The sequence below is a fragment of the Rhinopithecus bieti genome, unplaced genomic scaffold (genome assembly GCF_001698545.2).
Source record: "Rhinopithecus bieti isolate Rb0 unplaced genomic scaffold, ASM169854v2 scaffold_16601, whole genome shotgun sequence".
NCBI lineage: Eukaryota > Metazoa > Chordata > Mammalia > Primates > Cercopithecidae > Rhinopithecus > Rhinopithecus bieti.
The window spans coordinates 428267-448468 of record NW_016808732.1 but is presented as its reverse complement, the minus strand read 5'-3'; the positions used below and the strand labels follow the sequence as shown (position 1 = coordinate 448468).

General features: G+C 40.2%; 1 protein-coding gene across 2 annotated transcripts in view; it reads right to left on the bottom strand.

Annotated features, from left to right (window-relative positions):
* ATXN1 (ataxin 1) overlaps positions 1-20202 on the bottom strand; it is a 461092-nt gene that overhangs the window by 436700 nt on the left and 4190 nt on the right. The window contains exons 2-3 of one of the 2 annotated variants that reach the window (XM_017887086.1): positions 17399-17447; positions 16585-16699 (exon numbers count right to left, since the gene is read on the bottom strand). The gene's annotated coding sequence lies outside the window, so the exon portion shown is untranslated. The remainder of the gene's footprint in view (positions 1-16584; positions 16700-17398; positions 17448-20202) is intronic. The other variant, XM_017887085.1, reaches the window with a different exon arrangement.

Below are 20202 nucleotides of genomic sequence, written 5' to 3'. Positions count from 1 at the left end.
GCAAAGATTATTTATAAGTGGAAAATCAAGAGACATAAAGATTTCTAAGTCAAAATGCAATGTTATTTAGTTTTCTGCAGCACATAACAAAGCAGAAACTTTCAGTTAGAGAGAAAAGCAAAAGCAAGATCATTGCTCCTTCACAGAGACTGGTAAATAAAGAATGTATGCACAAAACACCTGGATATGCTTTCCTGTTTCCTTGCCAGTAACTTTTTTTATACGATTATCTAACAGTCAAACAAACCTTCAAAGCAATGAATTACGCATAGACACACAGACACACTCTCACACAAAAGAGAGCAAAGCTGATGCTATTTAAATATCATGAAATATTTTCCTAACCATGCACAGATGGAAGTACAGACGTTTCTGCCAACCGCCTGGTTCAGAAACTTTGCTCTATTTTTAATTATTTGGTTCACAGGACCCATTTGTGATTAACTTCTGTGTTGCACGGCAAAGGAAGTAAAGTTCCTGACCCAAAGCAAAGAACACAGAGAGAAGCTTAATTATTTTTAAACAGCTAGTGTAATATTGTAAACCATGTGTAGAGACAACTAATTTGTCAAAGACTAGTTGATGACTGTTGCAGTTTGAAGCTGTAGGGTGTATGCAGAACAGAAAAATCCAAGGGAACTTTAGTAAGTGACGCCAAAATGAATCTCTTAATGACAAATAGATTTTCATCTCCGAGAAATAGCAATGGAGCAAGAAATAGAGATGAAGAAATTAATAGTGTTGTAAGGCCTAATCTCATTAGCAGGAGAAGTTTCAGTTTTGACCAGGAGCAGTGAATGGAATGCCAGCAGCCTTAAGCACAGGAAATGGACTCAGATGCAAGACACTGGTCAGGAAACTCAAGCCGTAATATTCAGAATCACACACCAGAATTTTAGCTGAGCAAGATGAAATCCCAGAAGAGAAGTAGAAAGAGAAGCGACGGTTCAGCAATAAGACAGAAAAGATGGTCAAGGTATAAAGAATGAACAGGTTGTAACTGTTTGGAACTGTTTTATATTTTTAAGGGCTATGCATTTACAAAACAACAAAAAAAGTAGTTTCTAAGTAAGAAAACAATAAACCGAAGTAGTAAATTAGTATAAACACAGAAAGAAAGCAAAATAGAAGGCATCCAGTTAAGAATTTTGAAAGCAGAATAGGGCTAAAACCTAACAGAACTTTATTCCTAGGGAAGCTTTCTCTTGATCAATAACCCTAAAATTTTAAGACATTCTGTATTTAAGTCCTTAATGTACTTGGAAAACCTCAGAGTCTACTGAATCATACGGGCCACGAACAGCCAAATATTTCAGGAGTAATAGATGTTGCTAAAAATTACATTTGCTGCGGATCCAGGACCAATGCCAGAATGATCTGGGAATTTAAAAAACGAAACAAAATAATAAACACCTAATTTCTCCTTGAGGAGTGTAGAAATGGAGAATAAAAACAGAACTTCCTTTGCTGGGGTCTCTCAATTCTAAAGCTCAGTTCCTTCAACTGCTAACACTGGCTATTAGCTTTCAGCTGGGTTGGTTGACATGGCAAGACCCTTAGAAGAGCACATCCATATCTGTGGGTAATTATGGAATTTCAACAATTGGAAGCAACTCAGGGAGCCATCATGAGGAGAAGAAAAAAGGTAATCTGTTTCACAAAGTCCAAAATAAAGTGACTTTATTATATACATATTCATATGCCTCCTCTATTATGCAAATAGGTGAAGTACTTGTATGGGTGTGTGTACTGGCAAAAGACTAGAATTTTAAAAAACCAGGATTTTAAAAAAAGCACATCTATGACTGAATTATTTATAGTTGCAAATGGCTTCATAATACCAACCTAGTATTATTACTGCAGGCACTGGCCCTGGCTTAGAAACGTTATTTTATTTCATTTAGAAATGTTTCTATTTGTTGTAACACTAGCCACTGTGATGGGGTTTGACCTGTCTTTGTCCATAAAACAACCCTATAAGATATGTAAACATGAATTCTATTTTCTTTAAGTGAAAGAAAGCAAAAATATGGTTGTCAGAACAAGAACTGCTTTCTGTGGGATATTCTAGTTAAATGAAAGCTATTCAACTTGAATCAATTGCTGTATCCATTCTCCAATACACAGCAGATTTATATTTCAGAAGGTTTTTGACAGAGAACAAAATGTTACTGAAATATCTCTTCCATTCCTTTTGTCCTACATAACATTCCATGGGCTGAACTCCCAACGAGGGGCATATATTTGTCAGCTTCTGTTTGCACTTGTTCTATTCTAGTTTGTCTTTGTTGCAAATTTTCCATTTTGACCCTTTCCTGACAAAACATTAATATATACCTTTTGGTTGTGTTATGACTTGTATAAAAAAAAAAACTGACATTTTAATTCTGTGCCACCTTGAAACACCCATAACTTTTTAAAATAAGCCCTGCTATTTAAATCAGTGATCAAATTTTTTTATATCTGCTTATGTAAACACTCGAAATCCAGGGAGAAAATTCTTCCAATCCAACAATCCACACATTCCTACACAAAACCAATCACTTGAGTATTTAAAAGCTAGATCTGTGGCGAGAGACAGGCTAGAACTAGCACAAACAAGTCTGTGCAAGATGAATTTATCCTCCACTGCCTCTACTCCAGGTCATCCCAGGACTATGCCTGTGAGCTAATGCCAAGATGGAAAAAAATGGATGGGTGCCTTTTTTCTAGTGTATTTGTGTAAAGACTCCCCAAGAGCTCAAGAGGGAGTTGCTGCTCTACAAATGACAAAAGGTGTGTAGCTGCAAGCCAATCAGGCAGAACATTTAACATCATCCTGGCCATTAATGACTAAGCCTGCACCAGCTCAAAAGCAGTCGGAAACCGACGTCAGACTATGGGACAGCTAAAACATTGGTTCTCAGGGATGTCGTCCAAGAGGAGGTCTCTGAAGCTGGGTGTCATCCTTTAGGGTGGCCCAGAATAAAATGGTGACACATTATGCCTCCTGGCGAGTTCATAAACACTTTGAACGGCAAAGACACCAAGTCCCGGGGACTTCCAACGAAGATCTTAGGGCAAGAAGAGATGTCCACCAGCACTTTCTGTTCTGTGACCTGTTAGAGAGAAACATTCTTAGCTACTCCATCAACAAGCAAAAGTCCCCGCCAGGCTATCTCCTTGACTCCTGGGGGAAATGCTGTAAAGAGATTGAGGAGGGCACCTAAGAGAGAGATAGATGGCCTTTGTCTTGTTTGCAGTACCACCAATGAGGTTTCCAGATATAAAATCTGGCTTCTGTCAAGTCTAAATGTGAATCAGATTCTAAGTGTTTCTACAACTAACAATATGGTCACCACCAAACCACTTCTGCAAAGAAAGAAAAGGCTTCATAATAGTTATTGCTTCTGGCACCAAGAGATGGACAGTGTATTTTACTAAAAGATTAGCCACTGGATGTTGTAACAGTAGATACTTAATTATTGGGGAAGTAACTCATGGTTTTTGCAGATACAAATGTCCAGCACGACCTGCTTCTTGCCTAGCAGAATAAAGCTGATTCACAGGTAGCTGGAAGAGCTTCTTCTAACCTCTTCTGTAACATCTAGTAGAAAGACAGCAAATATCTACACAGAGAAATGATCTGATTGTACAATCTTCCCATCCACAAGGACTTCTCAGAGCAGATGACATCAAATTTCAAGATTCCATATACGAGATCAATTTGATTTCCTGATGTTCTTAACCTTGCTGACACGGGTGCATTAAAGGAAATATAGCTCAAAAAGCTCAACTTTAAAGGAGCAGTGGCTGCAAAATGAAAACCATTCTCTGTTTATCCATCAAGTTTAGACTCAGGCACTATAAAACATCTAACATAAAATTTTATTTGTTTGTTTGTTTGTTTTTAGAGACAGGGTCTCACTCTGTGGCCCAGGCTGGTCTTGAACTCCTAGCCTCAGGCAATTCCACCGCCTTGGCCTCCCAAAGCACTGGGATTAGAGGCATGAGCCACCCGGCCCAGTCTCAACATCTAAATTTATAACAAAGCACTGTTTCAAGGAATAACTAGGAATTGCACATATCCAAGGGACTGGACTCCTGCATTTCTTCACCATGCCAGCTCCATCTCAACATTGTTCTAGTGGGCTAACTTAATGAAGCAAAGACATGTCTTTTCATCCTACAACTGGGGAAACGCAAATAATTTCTGGAGTATCATGGCTGTACAAGGAGACGGAGAAGAAAGCTGAACTACAAGTCAGAAAATCAGGGTTACAGCACAGGCTACGTGTATTTCTTTTTTTTTTTTTTTTTTTTTGAGACGGAGTCTTGCTCTGCCGGCCAGGCTGGAGTGCAGTGGCCGGCTCTCAGCTCACTGCAAGCTCCGCCTCCCGGGTTCACGCCATTCTCCTGTCTCAGCCTCCCGAGTAGCTGGGACTACAGGCGGCCTGCCTCGTCGCCCGGCTAGTTTTTTGTATTTTTTAGTAGAGACAGGGTTTCACCGTGTTAGCCAGGATGGTCTCGATCTCCTGACCTCGTGATCCGCCCGTCTCGGCCTCCCAAAGTGCTGGGATTACAGGCTTGAGCCACCGCGCCCGGCCGGCTACGTGTATTTCTAACCACTGGAATCCAATTAATCAGTCAACCTCGTAGGTTCTGTTTTCTCCCCTAGAAAATGAGGATACTTTTCTACTCAAGGAGTCATTATGACTATCCACTGAAACAATTTATCTAAGGCACTCTGAATTCTGTGATGTGCTATTATCAGCTGAGGCAGACTCATGACACATTAACCACTGCACATGGTCTGGATAACTGTGGTTTTAAAGGCTGTAGTTACTAAATCAGAGGCTCAGACTGCAGAATACCATCAAGAGAAAGGGTAGTTTCAACTAGTCCTACAAGAGAAACAGGAAACATAGGACTTTCCTCCCAGTATACTCTTCGAAGACCCTGGACATTTAAAATGAGAAAGTTTTAAAAACATTTTTCTAAAGAAAGTCTCATTTCTTGAGACTTCGGGGCAAAAAGTTAAATTAAGTGCACCATTCAGAGACAGAAACTTTGTGATTTCAGGTTACCAAATGTTCTCTGTACAGCAGGACAGCCAACAATAGTGTTTGGTCATTTCCATATATTAAAAAGCCCTCCCTCCAGGACTTAAAGATGATATGAATTGTGTTATGCAGTTTAGTCTGAGGAAGGCTCATATACTACTGGTAAGACCCACATTTCAAGGTCCTTCTCAGAAAGACGTTTCTTCATTTTAATGTTGTTTATTACTCTCCTAATCACTAGGATGACTGAAACAGCTTTGCAACTCGCTGGGAGGAAAATTAAAGAAAGTAGTCTTCCTCCTTTTATATCTGTTTACACAGACTGTTAAAATAGCACGGTTCATCTGGATGATGTTGAGATGGAAAAAAAATACAACCTGTTCCTTCTGAAGAGCAGAGAAAGGTACAAGGGGTTACAGAAGCTTAAACAGAACAGGAAAGTCAAAATAAAACACTGAAATTTGGGCTTAGATGCTATCACCATATTTCCTTCAAACTCAATAGAAAGCAAAGTCGTATGGAAAGAGATTTTTAAATAAATAACCATGTCATTCTTTTGTATTCTGTCAATACAATCATAAACTTGTCTTATGGGTCTATGATCATTTACAAAAGAAAAAAAAAATCCAAATCAAACCAAACAAAACTGCTATCTTTTGAAAAGTATCAGATCAGACACCAGAAAGGCAGCAGCTGGGGAACACATTCTTTCCCAGTTCCTTAGACGAAGGCTGTCTCCCAATAAAAGCCACAACTTGGGGTCATACTTCTCTCTAGTCTGGGTTGCAGTGACCCAGGCAGCTCCAGAGGTGAACTGGACACAGAGCCTGGAAAAGGGGAAGAATAATCAAAACAAAATTCATCCAGAGTCCTTTCTGCCTCCACTTGGAACCTGTCAGGGCACAGCAAGGTTGTAAGGGCCATAGGGTACTCTCCTCTGGGGGTGCTGCAGCCGTCAAAGGACCCAGGGCTTCAGTTTCTAATGGGAGGCATTTTCATACCTCTTAACAGGTTCTGACATATGGTCCAACATATGGCTGCTCACACCATCGACCACAAATGCACTCCCTCTACCTGGAGAAGGTGTCCTCCCCTACCACCAACAGTGCAACTTCGAGATGAAGTCATTTACAACCCAGAGGCCAACTCAAAAGGGCACAGATAAGATTAGATGGACCTCTTACCCCACTGGTTTCATACTTGATGAGAAGGGTTTGCAGAAGAGGGTTTCACGGTCACCCTACCCCTTTAAGCAGTTCTCCTTTCCACGTGGTACCTTACCTAAATCCAACCAACAAACCTCACTTAGAACTTCAGAGCTACTTTCTTCCAGATCAAAGTCTCTCCTTGGGATAACTATCTCACTAGAAACTTTCACCTGAGTTGCAGAGTATGACCATGAGAGCACTTAAAGGAAACTGATCAAAGTCAGAAAACAGATGTTAAGAACGTGAACCTCAAATTCATTCATTCATTCAACACAATAGCTGCGTTTCTAGAAATCTTCATATAATCGAAATTCAATGGGAATTTTTTCAATGAGGAGGAAGGAAGACAGTCTTAGACATTCAAAACAAAGGCATTTTCCTGTATTGAATTTCAATAATAATAGTGTTTTGTGTGGTTATAAGTGCAGTACTATAAAACTGAAATATGACTGAACGAATTCAGCACTCTATTACGTACAGCTTTCATTCCAGAAAATTCATCCTTGGGCCTTTCTTTCTCCTTAGCACAGGCTTCTTACACATTTTCGTCACCTTTATCACCCACTGTGTGATAGACAAAGCACAAAGCCACTGGAACAAACAGGTGCCATAGCTTTTTCCACCGCTGTGATTCACAGGACCCCATGCTCGTTCCTGACCACAATTATATACATCACAGTCCATATTAATAGATGGAATCACATCCAATTTGCAACATAAACATCACAGGGGGAATGCCTGTATGTACTGCCCATTCACTAGATGCCACATACTGAGGAAAGGCAGTCCTCCTATTGCTGGGCTTGGAGAAGGATTGTGAAGTGTTATACAGGGGGGAGAGTGGGATGTTATGGGAGCCCAGAAAAGATAGCAAATAACCTAGTCCCTAGTCCAAGGACTTCGTGAGGAAGAGACTAAGTTGAGATTTCAAGAATGAGGGAAAGGTAGCCAGACAGTGGGGGGAGAGGAGCTGGGTTCTAAGGAGGGGGAACAACATGTCTAAAGGCTGGAACACAAAACAGAGTACAGCGCTTGAAAGAGGAAGTGTGATAGGACCGATGTGGGGCGAATACAGGGCAACATGTGAGTGATAAGGCTGGAGATACAAGGAAGGTCCTCAAAACCTACTGATCCACATTAAGGATTCTAGACTTTATCCTGAGGACCACGAGAACCCAGGGAAGGGGTTAAGAAAAACACAGATGTCAGCAGATTTCAAATACTAACAAATGTTCATTTTGGCTTCAAAGAGGAAAAACGTGTTGGACCAGAACAACAATACATTTAGACAGGCCGTTTAGGAGGTACATCATATGCCAAACCACCCAGCTCAGCAGAGCCACTCGTCTAAACTCAGACTTTGAGACCAGCATTCCTCAAAATTCAATGCCTAAGAAGTTGTTCCCAACCTTCCACTGGAAGAGCTATCTCCGGAGAAGAGCTACAACAGGAAAGGAACCAGGGTAGCATCGTGCCTCTCTGGTTCCTACGTGGATAAAAACCAACGCAAAGGAGCCCATCCCTTAGCAGGGCAGCCTGCTAGGTAGCAGGGATGTATGACAGAGGATGTGAAGACCCCGACCCCGGAGACTTGGATAATGGTTAGACTTTGGCCAGGCCTGAAATTCCTGACTGATCTCTCTAGGCCCTAGTGAGGGAGGCTGCCAGACATGTTTCTACCCACTGCTTCCAGGGCAGGGCTCCCTGAGAAACACACAGGTCAGCAATGGAGGGTAGAGAACTGGGCAGAGAGGATGCCACAGCCAGGAAATCGGCACAGGGTGGGTGAGCATCAAGGAATGAGGGGCAGGTGGGAGAAGGGGAAAGGGGCCCTTGGAGATAGAAAGACTGGGACTTCGACAGAAAACAGTTCCCAAGGGGAAAAGTGAGCAGAAGAAAGAAAGAGCTATTCCCAACAAAGCCATCCAGTGGACCACTCGCCAGCCTGGTACAGAATTTGAGCTGCAATAATCTCATTTCTTCCTTCCAGGTTGGCCCTGGGTACAAGTAGAAGAAAAGAGAGGCTGATCATATAAAAACATGAACCGTTGTACAACAAAAAACATTATCATTGAAATGAAAGGAAACTAGACTAGGGAAGTAGCTCTAGCAAATATGACTTTTTAAATGGAGTAATATCTAGAACACATAAAGAGCTCATGTACATAGATTAGAAAACATCAAGACTTTCATTTGCTAATTGTAAAAAGAACAATTAGTAAACAAACACAGATGGAAATGTTCCATCTCTGAGAGGGATCAAAGGAACAAAAACTTTAAAACCAAAGAGCCTATTAAATTAGCCAAAAAAAAAAAAAAAAAGTCCCACAATTATTAAGATTGAAGGTAGAGACATTCTTATATCATTAGTAACAATGTACATTGGCACAGCCTTTTAGAAAGCAATTCAGAGCAAGCTCCTCTAACTTAGTAATGAGCCTTCTGATGAGAGTGTATCCTCGGTAAATACTGTGTGCAAAGATATTCACTGCGGCGTTACAACAGTAAACAATTAGAAACAACTCGAATGTACAAAAATGATAGGAAACTTAAAAATCAAGATAAAACAACCTGATAGAATGTTATGTGATCCTTGCAAATGAGAACTGTATAGCTGAAGTTACTAAGAATATTTACGCTAAATGGGAAACGCAAAACTGAAAAAAAGATATATGTTACGTTGTCAAGAACTGAAAAACAACACATAAAAATGAACTTGATTTATGGACTGGAATGGTGGAATCAAAGGGAACTTTTGCTTTTATTGGCTTTCCTTTATTATTGTAAGGTTTGGGCAACACATGTTTTAAAACGTAGTATTTTCACCAGTCATGTGTAGTGAACACCCTTTTCTGTGGAGCAGAACTACCTGCAGAAAACACCACTGCCAGGTTAGCGGAGGGTGCCTAGTCCTTCCTAAATTTCAAAGGTCCTTTTGAGATTCAAGCTCTGCCTACTAAGACTGGCTGCTCTGAGAAGCTCCTCCTACCCTGACTATACCTCAAATGCAGCACTTTCCTTTGTTCTTGCTTTTTTTATTGAGGTCTTAAATGCTATGCCTTGTGTGTGTGTGTCTGTGTGTGTGTGTGTGTGTCTTTGTTTTTTATCAGTTATTGAGATACTACCATAAGCAATATCTAGAGAGTGAGTGCACATTACATCTTTCCAGTGATTCTGTGAGTTAGGTGGTATTATCATCCCCATTTAACAGATGAGGAAATTGAGGATCACAGATTTAAGAACTGTGACCTGGACCACAAAGCCAGGAGCCAGAGCCAGAAGGATTCAAGCCTCAATCTCCCTGATTTCAAAGTCCTCATTTTCACCCTTCCTCTCTGTCTACGAAACAAATAAATTAAAACAACAAACCCTCTCAAATGTCACCTTTTCTATTTGCACTAGCTGCCTAAAGAAACTATTAATAATTGCAATGAATCCAGAGGCATTTGTATGAACTGCTTATGAATTAACCAAAAAGACGGGGCAATGCCGCACACACTAACTGGCAAAGTTGATGCAGAAGAGAAAAGGAATTACCTAGAGACTGAAACCTGCACCTGCAGGTAAAAACAAATGACATCAAAAGGATTTCTACTTGCAAATTAAAAGCAGAATATGGCCCTTAATACTACTGCTTAGAAAATCAGAGCTTCTGCACGCCTCTTGCAAAAAATAATCCCACAATCAGCTGAAAGATTCTTTCCAGTTCTACTGCATTCCACCTCCAGAAATGGATGTTGTTTGGGACATGGTAGCGAGAACACTAAAAAGGAGCAGAGGAAGTATTCAGGTATGAAACTAATATAGATAGGGTGATAAATGATTTTAGGCACCACTTATGACTTACTCTATAAATAATGACATAATAATAGCTAAAATATAAATTCTAATTAAATACAAAATCTAACAAAGTCAAACAACAGCAAATGATGTTTGACAGATGCAAAGGTCTTGGGGGAGCCGGGAGCAAGAATTACAATAAAATCTATTCATGGAACTGTACGATGTCAGAGATAGAATATGCCCGAGAGATCATTTCTTTCACCCTCCTTGTGTTTTGGAGACAGGAAAACTGAGACCCAGCAAGGTAGAGTGAGTAGCACAAGTCACCCTGTTGCAGGGCAGGCAACAGAAACTGAGCCTCCAAACTACCAGTCCAACAGCACACCATACTCACTCTGCAGGGTCCTGGAAGACTACTCCATTTTAAATCTTATTTTCAAAAGAGCATTAAACATTCTATAAATATTAAATTCCTTTTTGATAATTTTCTAATGCACAGGGACACGTTTTAAAAAGAAGCCTGGTTTTGATTTCTTTTGGAAAACTGCATGCTGCTCGGTGTTTAATCTGGTATTGAGTGAAATATTAACAGGCCATATAATGGTTTCAGTGTTCCTTCAGTAAAGCTAAACAGAACTCGAAAACATATCCCCAGGCCTACAGTGGAGTTTCTGGAGCACACATTAAACTCCACGCTCTGCTCAACAAGCCCATCGCTGTTAAGTAACTCATCAGAAAATAAAGAGGGAATTACCAAAGGGGAATTGCCAAGCAATTAGTTCTCTGAAGCAGATGACATACAACTGTTACAGGGAGGAGCTTCCCGGTTAGTCATATGTCAGATTCAGAGCCTACTAATCTGTAAATAAAAATGCATCACATATGATTACAGCTGTGATGTAGGCTGAAGCTGCCAGGCTAGGGCACGAATAGTAAATCTTGCATCCTCTTCTCAATTTCCGTGGGTCTGTAAAAGCAAGAGATGTTGCCTTTGAAGACCAAAAAAAAAAAACACAAAAGTCCTCAGCAATTTTTTACTCAGTGTAAGAAAGACAATCTGGCCTTCCCTAAGCCAGCTAAGAGAAAAGTGATCTTTCTTCTCTATCATCTTGACATGAATGAGCTCAGATTCATTCACTGTTCCAGTGAAGGAGAGAAAATGAGACGGGGTGAGGCAGCAGCAGAGGGGATGGGAGTTCTAAGCTTCCTTATGGCCACCCTGACTGAAGCGTGACCTCCTTTCGCTGAACGTTTTATTCTTAGAGCTTGCGTTCGGTGCCACACCACCACCTATCACACTGGAGAGATAAACAGTTCATATCTGCCAAGTCTTGCAAGCTGAGCAATGACCCAGTGAAGTTCTTTTAAGAGTCAAAAGTTCATCATCTCGTTGAGACTCTTGATGCTGAATAGCATTTGGAGCCAACTTAAGCCAATCCCCTGAAATGGATAAGCAAATTGCCACTGTCATCATTTTCTTCAATGAATAATTATTGAAAGTGCATAGGAATCTCAAGGAGATATAAGTAAGAGTGAAAGAAAGGAAGACAACACCACAAAGCCTGCATAGGACAGCCTGTATCACAAAGCTCATATGTGACTGAACAGACAGGCAGGCATCAAAAGAGAAGGCTCCAAGGAAGGACCCTTCCTTGATCCTGACTTCCTAGACTGTGTTGTACCTGTGTCATGACTCTTTAAATATTACTCCAAGCCATGCCTTGCCTTATGCACTCGACTGTAAGCTTCTTAAGGACAGGGCTTAAGGAACAGGGCTGAGAGTGTAGACTGGAATCCAAGCATGATTCTATCACTTAACAGCTGGGCAACCTTGGGGAAATTATTCACCCTCTCTGTGCCACAGTTTCTTCACCTGCGCAGTGGAGAAAATAATGATGCCTACCTCGAAGGACTGTAATGAGGATTCAATAAGTTAATATGCAGAATAGTAAATGTGAACTATTGATCATCTCCATATTCCCTAGAAGGCCTTGTTGGCATAATGCCTCTCATACATTAGATGCTCATTAAACAACTGCAGACAGAACGATCTGCCCCTGGAGTTGTTTGCTCCAACCCTCTTGTTCCTGTCTTAACCTTCTTGTCTTTGGTGAAAGTTAAATAAGTCACTGCTTCTATTCTGAGCCCTTTTGGGCTATCTACAGGGAGCCCATCCTAACTAACTCAGGACCAAAACAAACAAACAAAAAAAACACTTAATCCTCAAATTTTCTCTCATTACATTAAAAGAGACTGCTCACTAAGAACATCGTAACATCATTTCCAGCCTTCTCTTTCACTTTACATCATGAAATCTTAGACTAACTTTCTCCCCAGAGCCAAGATTGACCACTTCTATATCTCTTTATTTTCTATAAAGTATAAATGGGAAGCAAAATTGTTCAAAGAGCTGTGTCTAGTAACTAGGTATATACAGTATACACACGTGCACACAAACACACACATCTCACATTTTAAAGAGGCCACAGAAAGCCTCCAGGGAATCCTCTGAGGTTACCAAACACACCCACATTAACGTGGTTTATCAGAGTACAGTAAATGAATTGCCACAAATGAACAATTGCTACAGAGTCAAGTAGATGGCACATTGTGGTTTACGCACATCACATGAGATGAAGAAATCAGCAGTAGAAAAGATCAAAGAAATGCTGGAATTCTTGTTAATATGTACAGGGCTTCACTGAAAATCTCAATAAAACTGTTTAGAGGAAAACAGAAGGATCACTTGTTTAAAGAAATACCGCATACGCTGAATTTCAAACATGGCATTCATTTTTATACACACACACTTTAGATTTAGCTAAAATTAGCTCTAGTTCCTAATTTTGTAAAGGTCTTAAAGGAAGAAAGGTTTTGACACGATTTCATTGAGCTGTAGTTCAGCACTGAGTTTCCGAGGTGCCTGAGCTTCTGCAGAAGAGTCCTTATGGCCCACGTGTACATCACCCAATTCCTCCAGCCACCCAGTCTCCTTCACCCCAGATCAGGAAAAGAAGGCAGACGAAGGCCGTGCCACATCAATGTTCAAGCTACTCTCCGCTGCCTCTTACCTTCTCTCTACACATTCTACACCAGCTGACGTCATCCCTGAATTCAGTCATCCCCCTCCTGTGTGTCAAACTTTTTGCCAGGCCCAAGAATCCAAGGCCCAATTTCAAAGATCACTTTTATGTCAAGGACTCCTCCAAATTTATCTTCCGACTCGATGTCTCAGTGGTTTTATTCCCACAGTCTCTACTGTCTGCTCGAATCCAGAAACTCAGATGTCCACCAGCACCTAGGCTTCAGCCAGAATGTCCTGGTCAGTTACATACCGTGCACTGGCTTGTTATGTCCTAGACACACACATGGCCTTCCTCATGCTTCATCCATCTCTTCCCACAGAAATGCAATCTAGCCGGCAGAGCTCAACTCAAGTGATCCCTCCTCCTCAAAGTCTTTCCTGATCACTCCTACACAGCGTCACTCTTCTGAATTCCTTCACTGTTAGAACACCGTTAGAACCCCATTCTATTTGTATTCATTATTTCAGAGAGTTTCTTTTTTCCCCTGCCTGACCATAAAGAAAATAACTACCTTCCGGTAGCTCTTATTCACTTCCATTCCCACAGCACCATGCAGTAGTTTTAAAAAAATTCACAATGAATAAATGAATGAATCATTTCTTTACATAAATAGTGACTGTGAACAAGTTAGGTCATAACTTGCTATAGCTGTATCATATTTATAAAATAACTAGAATCAGAAAGAACTATAATGTAAGTTTAAGAAAAAAAACTGAATGAATATACCAGAGTACAACGTGAATGATACTATTTTTCTGCCTACGTTGAGCCGTCAATCATGAGGACTGTAATGAGGCCATTATTGATGCAAAATGTTTAGATAATGCTTGTAAGCTTTCTTTAAATGCAACCCTAGAAAATGTCAGCTGCTTAAAATTCAAGGTGACTTTGCACTACTTTGTCAGTATTTTAGTATTCTTAAGACACTTAAACTTCCTAATATACTATAAAAACCTAGGTCTCTTCTCAATAAGCTGCCCATATTGACCAAGAGATATGACTTTTTGCTGTCTGCTTTTTCACAATAAAATTCTTGAGATAGTTCTGTTATCACAAATGACTCCCTTTCAACACCACAGGTTAAAAAAAATGCACATGTACTCAACCCACCTGCAATTAAACTATTTCTCCAAAGATCTAAATGTGAGGATTTTCAGCCTAGCACATAACTGTTAAAATGAGTATCATCCCCAAGAGATAAAGTAGCAGTAAGACACTCTACCTTTTTCTTTTCTTTTTTTTTGAGATGGAGTCTCACTCTGTCGCCCAGGCTGGAGTGGCAGGGGCGCGACCTGGGCTCACTGCAACCTCTGCCTCCTGAATTCAAGCGATTCTCCTGCCTCAGCGTCCCAAGTAGCTGGGATTACAGGCACCTGCCACAATGTCCGGCTAATTTTTATATTTTTAGTAGAGACAGGGTTTCACCATGTTGGCCAGGCTGGTCTCGAACTCCTGACCTCAAGTGATTCACCCACCTCAGCCTCTCAAAGTGGCGTGAGCCACTGTGCCTGGCCCACTCTACCTTTTTCATTCAGCTGACACTTGTAGATCTTAAGAGGTAATTTGCATGGAACTTTAGGTTACAGTTCCACTTAAAGTAACACCTCTCTACTCCACAGCCAATAAAATATAAGGAATCCAGTTCCATATTTTACAAGAATATCATGTTTGTGATGACTCCTCCCTCCTCCACCTTGTCACCCACTGGGATTTTTTTGGCTATTTTTCCTGAGGCATAATACTTCAGTCACTCAGGTTTTTGTTTATTTTTACTCAGACCACAAACAACCCCATTTATGCATGCAATTCATCAGTTCATCTTACAACAATCTAAAAAAACCACACATGCATCCCATCAGTCAGACAGTTGTGATAAATTCAGAATTTAAAATTAACCAAAAACAAATAAAAGGCTCCTTGGCTTTGCGGAGCCGTAGATGTCTACAGGGTGGGTCCAAAGACCAAGGTCCAGGTATATTTACATATTCCTAGTCATGTATGATTCAGGAGCAACCATCATAAAACATGACCATAACAATCAACCTGTTGAGGGATAAGTTACTTGATAGCATCTGTTAAAAGATACAAATCACACACCAGGTACTATTCTACCCACAGTATATCTACTATTTTACTCCATCCTCACAGCAGCCCTATAAGAAAGTTCTAATATTACCTCCATCTTATACATGAATAAACCGAGGCACTGAAAGGACATAGGACTACTCAAGGTCACAGTGGCAGCTCCAGATCTTAAGTCCAGATGGGTTGATTATGGAGCTCCATGCTCTTACCTAAGACGCCAGAGAATTTATATGTAACTTAAAAATTGACTCTTAAGGTAAAGAGGCAGCTCTTTCTTCAAAGAAATGTGGTCAATCATTGTTTAAATGAACATTTTATAAAGCAAATATCCATCCACCTCTTGAAAAATGAGTTTTGAAAATTCAAATTTTCAAATGGGAGATTTGCTAAAAGTAGAATGAGCTTCTCACCAACTAAGTCTATGCCTTTACTTAGGAAGAGCTGCTGGAAGACCGGCTGACCCAGGGGTTCCCAAACCTGTAGAGAATCAGTGCCTAGACAGATCAATGATTCCAACAGGGAACATTCTGATTCAACAAGGCTAGGGTGGAGCCCCAAATTCTATTTTTTTAAGCTCTCCAGGTGATTCTGTTGCCTAGCCAGGCTTGGGAACCTCTAATCTAGTCTGTCTTCACAGTTTCAAGCAGGTCCGTTTCCAAGGCAAATAGAAATTGATTCCCTGTTTTTTATTTCACAATCTCCCTTGGTTACATATACCCAAACCCTTGTGTTCCCAAGCCCTTACTGCCCCAAGTTCTAGCAAACCTCTTTTTCTCTCCTGACTTAATTCGAGGCAATATCCTCTGGCCCTTTCTTCAATACAGAACCATGAGTCATCACCCTTGCATACACCCTGTGTCTGCACGACTCTCCAGGCCAGAAAAATTTACTGTACATGGGAAAATCAGGAAGTTGTAAAAGCCAAACAGACACAAAGAAATTCAAGATTCAACAAATACTGGTTCCCCCTAAACAAACAGGTCTCTGTTTTGCTACACATATATTATACTACAACAGTAATTTAAAATGTAAAAACTGTGACTTAAGATATCTGGTAGCATAGCATTCTTAATTGTACTAAGGAAAAGTGACAATTAAAATGATCAGGTTCAAGCCCCAATTGGCAATTATCAATCATCATAAAGTCAAATGAACTTCTTCATGAACCATATAGATTAAACCAAATAGATAGGTACTTTAATCCAACTTCTAAAAAACAATCTTGGCAATTTCTCAACTTCCCACACTATGCCCAAATAGAGTTTGCAAAGAAAACGATATTCAACAGCCAACAAAGTAAGGGAGCATGGCTAGGAGGCAATTTTCCAGGTCAGGAATTTATCCTCAGATGGAAAACAGAGAGCATCGCAAAACTCTCACCTGACATGTGATGCACTTCCCTGTAGTGGCAGTGGAGGAGGAGACTGTTGTACAAGGATGACAAATAAATCTGCAGCTTGAATGGACCACCCTGGTGACTTGATGCACGATGCTCCTGCAATGGTCCAGGGAGTGCAGGAGAGGAAATCCAAAATGAAAAACAGAATAAACTGCTTTAAAAAATAAGTCCACCGTAAGTGTCTATGCACCGAAATACAAATTTTAAGAACATCACATTTGGCATTCTGTTGTATGAGAATTACACAGAACCCAGCCAGCTCAAAAGGCAGGTCTGGTTTTGTTCAACAGGGCTCAGAGAGAGGCCAACATACAAAAAGGTCATCTCTTCCATCAAATTAAGAGGATGGTCTCCCCATTTGAGCCAGCCACTGTCATTCTTTTGTCCAGTGATTCTAGCCAATCATCTAATAAACACATGCTGGTAACTACAAGGAGTATCAGGTGAAAATGGGCATGGATTGAACAGTAATTGAGCCAAAGCCTAATTTTAATGTGGCATCTATTATCTACCAACATGCAACTTGAAAGACAATCATGAAAGTGCACAGCTATTAGCATACCAGTCCAATGGAATAGAAGAAAGGATAAAATGCAGAAAAAAGTGCAAAGTGTGCATATATATTCACTAAACTTTCCACTAAACTTTAAATTATTTAAATACTGAATGTATATCTCATTTTCATTTTGCCACAATTCCTTGCACATGGTTAAGTAAAAATTATCCATTGTATGATGAAAGAGTGAATGTGTGAATGGATGAATGAAAGAATGAATGAATGAATCTTCCATATACCTTTCCATCAGGGAGCTTGGTGCTTGTAGTACTTTTTGTGAAGTAAAACCTATGCATAGAAATGGAAGAAGATGAAGACTTGATCTGCTAACGTATTTTTTCACCCTATCCATTAAAATTATATTCTTAAATACTGGTGATTCCCAATTATCCACATTAAACAGAAAAAAAATTTTTTTTTAATCTGTAGCAGGGTCACTATAAAATAATCCCCAAACTAGTAAATGCTGGACTGATTTTCAGTCTTTGATTACTGGAGCTGATCTGCACATTTGCTTAGGCTGATTTTAAATTTAGTTTGGGTTTCCTAAGCTCACGCCAGGTAACAGTAGGAAGAAGGAGGCCCAGGTTTATATTGGATGTCAGAAAGAAACTATTCTGGAGCTATGAATATGATCTCCAACGTGAATAATCCGTAAACAGGTAAGTGAGCCAATTATCCTTGGGTACATGGCAACACATCTCGGTAGTCATGATTATTTTCATCCATACACACTCACTATTTTTAAGAGCACAGCCCAGCTGGAAAGGAAAATAACTTCCACTTCTTTCCAGCACTTTTCAAAGTAATGAACAGTAGCCAAAATATTCTTACTTCTAACTAATCCATTCACCACGCATTTATTTAAGCATCGATTGCCTGCCTGGGACTGATATGCAAAAGAAGTTAATTCTTGCAGTCCTTGGTTTCCCCACATGTGATCTGTGTGTACAGAGAAGGAAGGTAAGCTGTTATACACTATAATGTGTTTCAAATCTTTAGAAGGCACAGTCCCTCCACCAAGAAGCCTGTTGAGTTACAAATATAAATAATGGCCAAGTTAAGTAGAAGTTTACAAAATTCTATTTACTCTTAGTACTTCTTTAAGGGTGAGGGGGCAGGGAGGGAGGATCCTGATTTCATCTCAAATTAAACATCAAAATACTTGATTCTCAAACGAGGTGCAGGTACCATAAATTTGCAGACAGTGTTTTTTATGAGCTCACCAGTTGGGAGAGTGTTTGCCTGTATGACAATTTGTATGCACACAATTCTGTTTACATATCACCTGGCAGATAAGGTTTTATAGAGTCCAAATTACAACCTCCTCCTAGTTTGCTGAAGTGCAGAGGAGGGTCAAACATGATGTAAATGCCGTAAAAGATTAATTTACTCTTGCATGAGTATGCTTTCTTATTTCAAAAGTATTTGTGTTGCTGCACTAGTTAGGATAATAGAGTTTACATAACTCGTATTCCATCAGAGGGAAGAAGGCAAGAATACGAGCAAGGCAGCATGTATTTACTGCAAAAACTTACAAAATTAATATACAAGAAAATAACCTATAGAACATTTTATACAATGATATATGCCAAAAATAGAATACTCAATATTCTTAAAATCCAGCAGAGCAACATAATACAATACTATTAATAGTGGAAGATTAGGCCGGGCGCGGTGGCTCACGCCTGTAATCCCAGCACTTTGGGAGGCTGAGACGGGCGGATCACAAGGTCAGGAGATGGAGACCATGGTGAAACCCCGTCTCTACTAAAATACAAAAAAGTAGCCGGGCGCGGTGGCGGGCGCCTGTAGTCCCAGCTACTCAGGAGGCTGAGGCAGGAGAATGGCGGGAACCCGGGAGGCGGAGCTTGCAGTAAGCTGAGATCCGGCCACTGCACTCCAGCCTGGGCGACAGAGCGAGACTCCGTCTCAAAAAAAAAAAAAAAAAAAGTGGAAGATTAACAAGAAAGACGACCTAAACAAAACTGATGTAATAGTCAGTAAATACCAGGAGATAATGTGGGAGAGGGGGCCAAAATTAAGGGCACAAGAAAATAAAGTTTGCCATACACAGTGACAGATAAATATATTTTCTTTGAACGTTAGAAGGATAGATGCTATAGGTTAGCAGCTACAATACCTGTCACGAAAAACTTCTGTTACCTAACTCATTCAAAACTTGTCGGCCGGGCGCGGTGGCTCAAGCCTGTCATCCCAGCACTTTGGGAGGCCGAGACGGGAGGATCACGAGGTCAGGAGATCGAGACCATCCTGGCTAATACGGTGAAATCCCGTCTCTACTAAAAAAATACAAAAAACTAGCCGGGCGAGGTGGCGGGCGCCTGTAGTCCCAGCTACTCAGGAGGCTGAGGCAGGAGAATGGCGGGAACCTGGGAGGCGGAGCTTGCAGTGAGCTGAGATCCGGCCACTGCACTCCAGCCTGGGTGACAGAGCGAGACTCCGTCTCAAATAAATAAATAAATAAATAAATAAATAAATAAATAAATAAATAACTTGTCATGTTAAAGGGCATCTAAATGGGGAAAAAAAAAAAAAAGAGTTCCTCTTAGCCCAAATCAAAACACCACAATCGGGGAAACCTCTGCCTTATGAAATCTCGAATTCTGAGTACACTACCTTGAATTTTCTGAAAAGTAATTTTCAGGTAGGATACAATTTTTGCTTACATTGTGGCAATTATCATTACATTTTCATTACTCCACAAATGGGATCCATTAAAAGTTACAGAAAAATCAATGAAACATTTCTGCTAATGTGAAATATGTCAAACAAAGTATAATGCTTGTTGCTTTTTTGTCCATAATTGTTTCTTCTAAACGTGTTTTGGCACATTTGGGATGGTAGTAATGCATGATACAAATATTTATAATATGTTAGCCTGAAAGTTCAAATTATGAGCGTTATAAAATATATTACTACACTGATAAAGACAAATATCCATAAATATAACTATAAAAGAGAAAAATAAAAAACGTTTCCACAAGTAAAGATTTGTCTAAAACCATTCTTTTTATTACTA